Raw genomic sequence first — 12,743 nt, 5'->3', positions numbered from 1 at the left:
ACAAAAAGTAAATGGCAGTAGAATAGAATCAACATTTTAGCATAACTTAATACTGGAAGGCACAATTTATAGTTAAATGCATATTGGGAAAGGGAGGAATGGAGAGCAAGTGTATAAATTTAGCAGTATAATAAGAGAGAGTCTGGTAGCAGCAGATGTGATGTGTGTGTGCTAAGTTGTGGAGAATCAGAACAGGTGGTCAGTCCAGTTCAAGTGTTCAGCAGTCTGATGTCTTGTAGATACAGTGCATTCGGAGAGTATTCAGATCCCTTGATCTTTTCAACATTTTGTTACGTTACAGCCTTATTACTAAATTGATTAAATACTTTTTTAAGACAAAGCAAAAACTTGTTTTTGTTTGCTAATTTATAAAAAAATAAAAATAACCTTAAATGTCTATTTGCAGTTGAAGTCGGAAGTTTACATACAAATTAGCCAAATACATTTAAACTCAGTTTTTCTCAATTCCTGGCATTTAATCCTAGTACAAATTCCCTGTCATAAATCAGTTAGGATCATTACTTTATTTTAAGAATGTGAAATGTCAGAATAATAGTAGAGAGAATTATTTATTTCAGCTTTTATTTCTTTCATTTACATTCCCAGTGGGTCAGAAGTTTATATACACTCAATTTGTATTTGGTAGCATGGCCTTTAAATTGTTTAACTTGGGTCAAACGTTCGGGTAGCCTTCCACAAGCCTCCCACAATACGTTGGGTGAATTTTGGCCCATTCCTCCTGACAGAGCTGGTGTAACTGAGTTAGGATTGTAAGCCTCCTTGCTCTCACACTTTTTCAGTTCTGCCCACAAATTTTCTATGGGATTGAGGTCAGAGCTCTGTGATGGCCACTCCAAAACCTTGACTTTGTTGTCCTTAAGCCATTTTGCCACAACTTTGGAAGTATGCTTGGGTCATTGTCCATTGGAAGACCCTTTCTGAACAAGCTTTATCTTCCTATCTAATGTCTTGAGATGTTGCTTCAATAAATCCACATAATTTTCCTGCCTCATGATGCCATCTATTTTGTGAAGTGCACCAGTGTCCCTCCTGCAGCAAAGCATCCCCACACAACATGATGCTGCCACCCCCGTTCTTCACGGTTGGGATGGTGTTCTTCGGCTTGCAAACTTCCCTCTTTTTCCATCCAAACATAACGATGGTCATTATGGCCAAACAGTTCTATTTTGTTTTCATCAGACCAGAGGCCATTTCTCCAAAAAGTACGATCTTTGTCCCCATGTGCAGTTGCAAACCGTAGTCGGGCTTTTTTATGGCGGTTTTGGAGCATTGTGCCTTCCTTGCTGAGCGGCCTTTCAGGTTATGTCGATATAGGACTCATTTTACTGTGGATACAGATATTTATGTACCTGTTTCCTCCAGCATCTTCACAAAGTCCTTTGCTGTTGTTCTGGGATTGATTTGCACTTTTCACACCAAAGTACGTTCATCTCTAGGAGACAGAACTCGTCTCCTTCCTGAGCGGTATGACGGCTGCGTGGTCCGATGGTGTTTATATGTGCGTACTGTTGTTTGTACAGATGAACCATGGTACTTTCAGGCATTTGGAAATTGCTCCCAAGGATGAACCAGCCTTGTGGAGGTCTACCATTTTTTTTCTGATTCTGAAGTCTTGGCTGATTTCTTTTGATTTTCCCATGATGTCAAGCAAAAAGGCACTGAGTTTGAAGGTAGGCCTTGAAATACATACACAGGTAAACCTCCAATTGACTCAAATGATGTCAATTAGCCTATCAGAAGCTTCTAAAGCCATGACATAATTTTCTGGAATTTTCCAAGCTGTTTAAAGGCACAGTCAACTTAGTGTATGCAAACTTCTGACCCAGTGGAATTGTGATACAGTGAAATAGTCTGTCTGTGAACAATTGATGGAAAAGTTACTTGTGTAATGCACAAAGTAGATGTCCTTACCGACTTGCCAAAACCATAGTTTGTTAACAAGAAATTTGTGGAGTGGTTGAAAAACAAGTTTTAATGACTCCAACCTAAGTGTATGTAAACTTCCGACTTCAACTGTATATAAGTATTCAGACCCTTTACTCAGTAATTTGTTGAAGCACCTTTGGCAACGATTACAGGCTCGCTTCTTCTTGGGTATGATGCAACAAGCTTGACACACCTGTATTTGGGGAGTTTCTCCAATTCTTCTCTGCAGATCCTCTCAAGCTCTGTCAGGTTGGATGGGAGAGTTGCTGCACAGCTATTTTCAGGTCTATCTAGAGATTAAGAAGAATCCTAGTGTCAGCTAAAGACTTACAGAAATCTCTGGAAGATGCTAACATCTCTGTTGACGAGTTTACAATACGTAAAACAAGAATGTTGTTCATGGGAGGATACCATGGAAGAAGCCACTGCTGTCCCAAAAAATATTGCTGCACGTCTGAAGCTCGCAGTAGAGCACCTGGATGTTCTACGGCGCTACTGGCAAAATATTCTGTGGACAGATTAAACTAAAGTTGTGTCGTTTGGAAGGAACACACAAAACTATGTGTGGAGAAAAAAAGGCACAGCACACCAACATCAAAACCTCATCTCAACTGTAAACTATGGTGGAAGGAGCATCATGGTTTGGGGCTGCTTTGCTGCCTCATGGCCTGGATAGCTTGCTATCATTGACGGAAAAATGAATGGAGAATGTAAGGCTATCTGTCCGCCAATTGAAGTTCAACAGAAGTTAGGTGATGCAACAGGACAACAACCCATTAGACAGATGTAAATCAACAGAATGGCTTGAACAGAAGAAAATACGCCTTCTGGAGTGGCCCAGTCAGTCCTGACCTCAACCAGATTGAGATGCTGTGGCATGACCTCAAGAGAGCGGTTCACACTAGACATCCCAAGAATATTGTGGAACTGAAACAGTTTTGTAAAGAGGAATGGTCCAAAATTCCTCCTGACCATTGTGCAGGTCTGATCCGAAACTACAGAAAAGGTTTGTTTGAGGTTATTGCTGCCAAAGGAGGGTCAACTTGTTATTAAATCCAAGGGTTCACATACTTCTTCAAACCTGTACTGTGAATGTTTACACAGTGTGATCAATAAAGAGATGACAAATTCTAATTGTTTGTCTGTTATTAGTTTAAGCAAACCGTGTTTGTTTTTTGTTTAGATGAAGATCAGATAAAATTGTTTGACCAATTTATGCAGAAATCCAGGTAATTCTAAAGGGTTCACATAATTTTTCTTCCCACAGTATGTAAATAAGGAATTTTTGTTTTTATTTTTAATACATTTGCAAAACATTTGAAGAACCTGTTTTCACTTTGTCATTATGGGGTATTGTGTGTAGATTGACGAGGAAAGCATTTAATTTAATCCATTTTAGAATAAGACTGTAACATTACAAAAAAACGTTCCGAATGCACTGTATGTAGATGTGCACTGTATGCACTGTATGTAGTCTCTGGGCCTGTTGGTATCAGACCTCATGCTTTGCAACATAGTCTAAGAGCATTTTGTATTATCCTGTACATAAATCCCAGACACCCTATTTAGTATGATATGTTACATTTCGTATTGTAACGGTCCTGACCTGTTTTATGTTGTTTTTTGTATGTGTTTAGGTCAGGGCATGTGTTTTGGGTGGGCAGTCTATGTTATCTGTTTCTATGTTGGTTTTGGTTGCCTGGTATGGCTCTTAATTAGAGGCAGGTGTTTTGCATTCTCCTCTAATTAAGAGTCATATTTAGGTAGGGTGTTCTCACTGTTTGTTTGTGGGTGATTGTCTCCTGTGTCTGTGTCGATGTTACACCATACGGGAATGTTTCGGTTTGTTCGTGCGTTTATGTAGTCTGTTCCTGTGTCAGCGTGCTTCGTGTATTTGTAAGTTCGTTTGTTCAGGTCTGTCTACATCGTTTTGTTATTTTGTTAGTTATATCAAGTATAGTTCGTTTTCGTCTTTGTCTGTTTTGTTTATTTAATAAATCATCATGTATTCACAACCCGCTGCGCCTTGGCTCGATCACTACTCCACCTCTTCTTATGAAGAGAGAGAGGAACGCCATTACAGAATCACCCACCATTCCAGAGCCAAGCAGCGGAGTAAATGGAGTAAGGGACAGGAAAAGAAGGAGCAATGGACATGGGACGATATATTGGACGGAAAGGGTTGCTACACATGGGAGGAGATCCTGGCTGGTAGTGATCGCCTCCCATGGGAACAGCTGGAGGCACTGAGGAGAGCAGAGGCTACCGGAGAGAGGAACCGGAGCTATGAGGGAACTCGTCTGGCACGGAAGCCCAAAAAGCCCGTAAGTAACTCCCAAAAATTTCTTGGGGGGGGGGGATAAGAGGTAGTGGGCCAAGGGCAGGTAGGAGACCTGCGCCCACTTCCCAGGCTTACCGTGGAGAGCGGGAGTACGGGCAGGCGCCGTGTTACGCAGTAGAGCGCACGGTGTCTCCTGTACGAGTGCATAGCCCAGTGCGGGTTATTCCACCTCCCCGCACTGGTAGGGCTAGATTGGGTATTGAGCCAGGTGTCATGAGGCCGGCTCAACGCGTCTGGTCTCCAGTGCGTCTCCTCGGGCCGGCATACATGGCACCGGCCTTACGCATGGTTTCTCCGGTTCGCCTACATAGGCCGGTGCGGGTTATTCCACCTCCCCGCACTGGTCGGGCGACCGGGAGCATTCAACCAGGTAAGGTTGGGCAGGCTCAATGCTCAAGAGTGCCAGTACGCCTCCACGGTCCGGTATTTCCGGCGCCACCTCCCCGCCCCAGCCTAGTACCTACAGTGCCTACACTACGCACTAGGCTACCAGTGCGTCTCCTGCGCCCAGTTCCTCCTCCACGCACTCTCTCTGTAGTGCGTGTATCCAGTTCGGTGCCTCCAGTTCCAGCACCACGCACAAAGCCTCCTGTGCGTCTCCAGAGCCCTGAACACACTGTATCTTCTCCCCCTACTAATCCTGATGTGCTTGTCCTCAGCCCGGTATCACCAGTGCCGGTACCTCGCATCAGGTATAGAGTGGGCTTTGAGAATACAGTGTGCCCTGTCCCTGCTCCCCGCACTAGTAGGAAGGTGCTTATCCTTAGCACGGTGCCTCCAGTTCCGGCACCACGCACCAGGTCTACAGTGCGCCGTATCCGGCCAGAGCCATCCGTCTCCCCAGCGCCATCTGAGCCATCCGTCTCCCCAGCGCCATCTGAGCCATCCGTCTCCCCAGCGCCATCTGAGCCATCCGTCTCCCCAGCGCCATCTGAGCCATCCGTCTCCCCAGCGCCGTCTGAGCCATCCGTCTGCCATGAGCCTGCAAAGCCGCCCGTCTGCCATGAGCCTGCAAAGCCGCCCGTCTGCCATGAGCCTACAGAGCCGTCCGCCAGACAGGAGCCGCTAGAGCCGTCCGCCAGACAGGAGCCGCTAGAGCCGCCCGCCAGACAGGAGCCGCTAGAGCCGCCCGCCAGACAGGATCTGCCAGAGCCGCCAACCAGACAGGATCTGCCAGAGCCGCCAACCAGACAGGATCTGCCAGAGCCGCCAACCAGACAGGATCTGCCAGAGCCGCCAACCAGACAGGATCTGCCAGAGCCGCCAACCAGACAGGATCTGCCAGAGCCGCCAACCAGACAGGATCTGCCAGAGCCGCCAACCAGACAGGATCTGCCAGAGCCGCCAACCAGACAGGATCTGCCAGAGCCGCCAACCAGACAGGATCTGCCAGAGCCGCCAACCAGACAGGATCTGCCAGAGCCGCCAGCGAGCCATGAGCAGCCAGAGCCGTCAGAGAGCCATGAGCAGCCAGAGCCGTCATCTCGCCATGAGCGTCGAGAGCCGTCAGCCCGCCATGAGCGTCGAGAGCCGTCAGCCCGCCATGAGCGTCGAGAGCCGTCAGCCCGCCATGAGCGTCGAGAGCCGTCAGCCCGCCATGAGCGTCGAGAGCCGTCAGCCCGCCATGAGCGTCGAGAGCCGTCAGCCCGCCATGAGCGTCGAGAGCCGTCAGCCCGCCATGAGCGTCGAGAGCCGTCAGCCCGCCATGAGCGTCGAGAGCCGTCAGCCCGCCATGAGCGTCGAGAGCCGTCAGCCCGCCATGAGCGTCGAGAGCCGTCAGCCCGCCATGAGCGTCGAGAGCCGTCAGCCCGCCATGAGCGTCGAGAGCCGTCAGCCCGCCATGAGCGTCGAGAGGCGTCAGCCCGCCATGAGCGTCGAGAGCCGTCAGCCCGCCATGAGCGTCGAGAGCCGTCAGCCTGCATAGACCTGCCAGAGTCCCTCAGCCAGGATCTGCCAGAGTATATCAGCCGGGACCTGCCCCTTGTCCCGGTGTTGCCCCTTGTCCCGGTGCTGCCCCTTGTCCCGGTGCTGCCCCTTGTCCCGGTGCTGCCCCTTGTCCCGGTGCTGCCCCTTGTCCCGGTGCTGCCCCTTGTCCCGGTGCTGCCCCTTGTCCCGGTGCTGGCCGTTTATTTAGGGGATGTGAGTTTTAGGGTGGTCATTGGGAGGGGTAGACAGAAGCGGGGGGTGACTATGGTGGTGTGGGGACAGCGTCCAGAGCCGGAGCCACCACCGTGGTCAACTGCCCACCCAGACCCTCCCCTGGACTTTGTGCTGGTGCGCCCGGCGTTCGCACCTTGAGGGGGGGGTTCTGTAACGGTCCTGACCTGTTTTATGTTGTTTTTTGTATGTGTTTAGGTCAGGGCATGTGTTTTGGGTGGGCAGTCTATGTTATCTGTTTCTATGTTGGTTTTGGTTGCCTGGTATGGCTCTTAATTAGAGGCAGGTGTTTTGCATTCTCCTCTAATTAAGAGTCATATTTAGGTAGGGTGTTCTCACTGTTTGTTTGTGGGTGATTGTCTCCTGTGTCTGTGTCGATGTTACACCATACGGGAATGTTTCGGTTTGTTCGTGCGTTTATGTAGTCTGTTCCTGTGTCAGCGTGCTTCGTGTATTTGTAAGTTCGTTTGTTCAGGTCTGTCTACATCGTTTTGTTATTTTGTTAGTTATATCAAGTATAGTTCGTTTTCGTCTTTGTCTGTTTTGTTTATTTAATAAATCATCATGTATTCACAACCCGCTGCGCCTTGGCTCGATCACTACTCCACCTCTTCTTATGAAGAGAGAGAGGAACGCCGTTACACGTATGGTGTTTATTAATTTGTGGATGTCCATCATCCATTTCGTATGATATATTACGATTTACAAATCGTATATGATACTGTAAGTTACAAATTGCAATTCTTACAATATGTTAGGAAGTAGGAAAATGTACAATATAAACACATTTGCAAAATGCATGAAATATTACAAATTCCAATTTGTTGTGGCTAATGTTAGCTAGGTGGCTAGGTGGCTAACACTAGCTAGCTGGCTAACATTAGCTAGGCTAACAGTTATGGGCTAAGTTTAGGCTTAGGGGAAGGTTTAGCTAAAAGGGTTAGGTTAGCTAGCATGCTAAGTAACAGCAAAGTAATATGCTCACCCCACAGGAAGTCGGTTGCACATTAATTGGGGAAAACATGCTCGTGGTAATGGCTGGAGCGGAATAGGTGGAATGGTATCAAATACATAAAACACATGGTTTCCATGTGTTCGATGCCATTCCATTTGCTCCATTCCAGAAATTATTATGAGCCGTCCTCCCCTCAGCAGCCTCCACTGGCCCATCCATCCCGACCAACCACCCTCTTTGTTTTTGCCTTAAGTAACCTTCTATCTTATGTAACCATACCAAACGTAACATATCATACTAATTTAAGTGTCCCGGATTTACGTTTACTATGTTACGTCTAGTTCAATTCTCATCACGGACAACTCAGCAACTACTTACAATGACTTAGTATGTTACTAACCCTAACCCCTAGAGCTAACGTTAGTTTGTAACATATATTACATTTTGTTACATATTGTACGAATTGCAGTTCGTAACATACACTGAGTGTACAAAACACTACGAACACCTGTTCTTTCCATGACATTGACTGACCAGGTGAATCCAGGTGAAAGCTATGATCCCTTATTGATGTCACTTGTTAAAACTTCTTTGGGGTAGGGGGCAGTATTTTCACGTCCAGATGAAAAGCATGCCCAGAGTAAACAGCCTGCTACAATGCCATAAAAGCTAGAATATGCATATTATTAGTCGATTTGGATAGAAAACACTCTGAAGTTTCTAAAACTGTTTGAATGATGTCTGTGAGTATAACAGAATTCATATGGCAGGCAAAAACCTGAGACAAAAATCCAACCAGGAAGTGGGAAATCTGAGGTTGGTCGATTTTCAACTGAGCTCATATTGAAGATACAGTGGGATATTGGTAATGTTGCTCTTCCTAAGGCTTCCACTAGATGTCAACAGTCTTTAGAACCATGTCTGATACTTCTACTGTGAAGTGGGGCCAAAGGAGAGGGGATTGAGTAAGGTCTGCCATGAGCTGAACATGCGCTGACCATGTACGTTCATGTGAGAGCGAGCTCTATTCCATCGCACTTCTGAAGACAAAGGAATTCTCCGGTTGGAACATTATTGAAGAATTATGTTAAAAACAAAGATTGATTCAATACTTCGTTTGTCATGTTTTTACGGACTGTAATATAACTTTTTTAACTTTTCGTCCGTACTTTCCGCTGGACTTGCCCGCCCGTCGTGAGTTTAGAAAGTGTACTGAACGCTAGAACAACAAGGAGGAATTTGGACATAAATTATGGACATTATCGAACAAAACAAACATTTATTGTTGAACTGGGATTCCTGGGAGTGCATTCTGATGAAGATCATCAAAGGTAAGTGAATGTTTATAATGTTATTTCTGACTTCTGTTGACTGCAAAATATGGCAGATATATTTGTGTCTTGATTGGGCTCTGAGCGCCGACTCAGATTATTGCATGGTTTGCTTTTTCCGTAAAGCTTTTTTGAAATCTGACACAGCGGTTGCATTAAGGAGAAGGGCATCTAAAATTCCATGCATAACAGTTGTATCTTTTAGCAATGTTTATTATGAGTATTCCTGTAAATTGATGTGGCTCTCTGCAAAATCAAAGGATGTTTTGGAACTTCTGAACGTAAAGTGCCAATGTAAACTCAGATTTTTTTATATAAATATGAACTTTACCGAACAAAACATACATGTATTGTGTAACATGAAGTCCTATGAGTGTCATCTGATGAAGATCATCAAAGGTTAATGATTAACTTTTTGTGAATCCTCTCTTTGGCTGGAGAAATGGCTGTGTTATTCTGTGAATAGGCACTCACCTAACATAATCGTTTGGTTTGCTTTCGTCCTAAAGCCTTTTTGAAATAGGACACTGTGGCTGGATTTACAACAAGTGTATCTTTAAAATGGTGTAAAATACATGTATGTTTGAGGAATTTTAATTATGGGATTTCTGTTGTTTTGAATTTGGCGCCCTGCAGTTTCACTGGCTGTTGAAGAGGTGGGACGCTACTGTCTCACGTACCCTAGAGAGGTTAAATCCACTTCAATCAGTGTAGATGAAGGGGAGGATACAGGTTAAAGATGGATTTTTAAGCCCTGAGACAATTGAGACATGGATTGTGTATGTGTACCATTCAGAAGGTGAATGGGCAAGACAAAATATTTAAGTGCCTCTGAACGGGGTATGGTATTAGTTGCCAGGCGCACTGGTTTAAGTGTGTCAAGAACTGCAACCCTGCTGGGTATTTCACGCTCAACAGTTTCACGTATGTTTCAAGAATGGTCCACCATCCAAAGGAAATTCAGCCAACTTCACACACCTGTGGGAAGCATTGAAGTTAACATGGGCCATGCAACTCAATATTTGGAAGGTGTTCTTAATATTTTGTACACTCAGTGTATTGTACGAATTGAAATTCAGAACATATCATACAAATTGTAATTCGTAACATATCATATCAAATAAAATGGCGGCCGAAGAAATGGCAGCAGTTTTACGAGCGCCCAACCAACTGTGCTATTATGTGGGTTTTTTTCGCGTTATTTGTAATTTATTTTGTACATAATGTTTTTGCAACTGTATCTTACGGCAAAAAAAGAGCTTCTGGATATCAGGACAGCGATCACTCACCTCGGATTAGACAAAGAGTTTTTCTTCAGCAAGCAGGACGCACAGGACATTCTCCTAACACCTGACAAGGCCAACATCCCAGTTATTTGCAAGAGGAAGAGATGCAGGTACAGAGGACACAGAGCGGGTGGACTACAGGAAAGGGAGGACCGAGCACGTCCCCATTCTCATCAATGGGGCTGTAGTGGAGCAGGTTGAGAGCTTCAAGTTCCTTGGTGTCCACATCACCAACAAACTAGAATGGTCCAAACACACTAAGACAGTCGTGAAGAGGGAACGACAAAGCCTATTCCCCCTCAGGAAACTAAAAAGATTTGGCATAGGTCCTCAGATCCTCAAAAGGTTCTACAGCTGCAACATCGAGAGCATCCTGACTGGTTGCGTCACTGCTTGGTGATACAATTGCTCGGACTCCAATCGCAAGGCATTACAGAGGGTAGTGTGTACGGCCCAGTACATCACTGGGGCCAAGCTGCCTGCCATCCAGGACCTCTACACCAGGCGGTGTCAGAGGAAGGCCCTAAAAATTGTCAAAGACCTCAGCCACCCAAGTCATAGACTGTTATCTCTGCTACCGCATGGCAAGCGGTACCGGAGTGCCAGGTCTAGGACAAAAAGGTTTCTCAACAGTTTTTACCCCCAAGCTATAAGACTCCTGAACAGGTAATCAAATGGCTACCCGGACTATTTGCATTGTGTGCCCCCCCCCCCCCCCCCACCCCTCTTTTACGCTGCTGCTACTCTCTCATAGTCACTTTAACTATACATTCATGTACATACTACCTCAATTGGCCCGATCAACCAGTGCTCCCGCACATTGGCTAACCGGGCTATCTGCATTGTGTCCCGCCATACACCACCCGCCAACCCCTCTTTTACGCTACTGCTACTCTCTGTTCATCATATATGCATAGACACTTTAACCATATCTACATGTACATACTACCTCAATCAGCCCGACTAACCGGTGTCTGTATGTTGCCTCGCTACTTTTATAGCCTCGCTACTGTATATAGCCTGACTACTGTTATTTTTCACTGTCTTTTTACCGTTGTTTTTATTTCTTTACTTACCTATTGTTCACCTAATACCTTTTTTGCACTATTGGTTAGAGCCTGTAAGTAAGCATTTCACTATAAGGTCTATACCTGTTGTATTCGGCGCACGTGACAAATAAACTTTGATTTGATTTGGTTTGAATTGTAATTTGTATTATATCATACGAAATCGATGATGGACATCCACAAATTAACACATACCATACCATACGAAACGTAACAATGGAGTGTCTTGGATTTATGTACAGAATAATATGAAATGCTCTGAGACCACATTGCGTGGCTGGGGTCCTTAATGATGGAATGTGGGGTCCTTGATGATGCTGCGTACCTTCCTCAGGCAGCGTTTCGAGTAGATGTCCTGGATGGGTGGAAGCACGGTCCCAGTGATGTACTGGGCCGTCTTCACCACCTACTGGTGGGTCTTGCGGTCATGGACGGAGCAATTCTCGTACCAGGCTCTGATGTAACCAGTCAGGACGCTCTCAGTGGTGCAAAGGTAGTATTTCGAGAGGACCCAAATTTCTTCAACCGCCTTAGGAAGAGAGACGCTGTTGATGTTGTTGGTCCATGACAAGTCCTCAGGGATGTGGCCGCTGAGGAACTGAAAACTCGTGACTTTCTCTCCATTGATGTGGATTGGGGCATGTTCCCTCCTCTGCTTCCTGAAGTCAACAATCAATTCCTTTGTTTTGCTGACATTGAGGGAGAAGTTGTTGTCATTAAAGCACAATGCCAGTTCACTTACCTTCTCCCTATAGGCTGACTCGTAATTGTTGGTTTTCAGGCCTACAACCGTGACGTCGTCAGCAAACTTGATGATGGAGTTGGTGTCGTGCAAAGCCACGCAGTCGTGAGTGAACAGCCACGCAGTCGTGAGTGAACAGCCACGCAGTCGTGAGTGAACAGCCACGCAGTCGTGAGTGAACAGCCACGCAGTCGTGAGTGAACAGCCACGCAGTCGTGAGTGAACAGCCACGCAGTCGTGAGTGAACAGCCACGCAGTCGTCAGTGAACAGCCACGCAGTCGTCAGTGAACAGCCACGCAGTCGTCAGTGAACAAGGAGTATGTATTACTGAGAGGATTGATGATTGAAGGAAAACATTTTAACCATCCATAATGTATTAACAAACACAAGCCTGAGGAGCACAGTTTAGGGAGCCTTGTTTTCTGGCTACAGAATTACCGTCATTGTGAAATAAGAATGTATTCTTATCTGACCTGCCTAGTTAAATAAAGGTTAAATAAAAAATAGAAAAATTACCACCAGATAGGAAGCGGCAAAGCAAGAGGGATGACTGCTCCCAAAACTGGGCCCTGTACTCCCTGTTCACCCATGACTCCGTGGCCATGCACGCCTCCAACTCAATCATCAAGTTTGCAGACGACACAACAGTAATGGGCTTGATTACCAACAACGACGAGACAGCCTACAGGGAGGAGGTGAGGGCACTCTAAGTGTGGTGTCAGGAAAACAACCTCTCACTCAATGTCAACAAAACAAAGGAGATGATCGTGGACTTCAGGAAACAGCAGAAGGCGCACCCCCCTATTCACATTGAAGGGACAGCAGTGGAGAAAGTGGAAAGTTTTGTTCCTCTGCATACAAATCAACAACAAACTGAAATGGTCCATCCACACATATAGTGTGGTGAAGAAGCGCT

The sequence above is a fragment of the Salvelinus fontinalis genome, chromosome 14, assembly GCF_029448725.1.
Source record: "Salvelinus fontinalis isolate EN_2023a chromosome 14, ASM2944872v1, whole genome shotgun sequence".
NCBI classification, from domain to species: Eukaryota; Metazoa; Chordata; class Actinopteri; order Salmoniformes; family Salmonidae; genus Salvelinus; species Salvelinus fontinalis.
The sequence above is the reverse complement of the archived record's forward strand: the minus strand, read 5'-3'. Positions refer to the sequence as shown.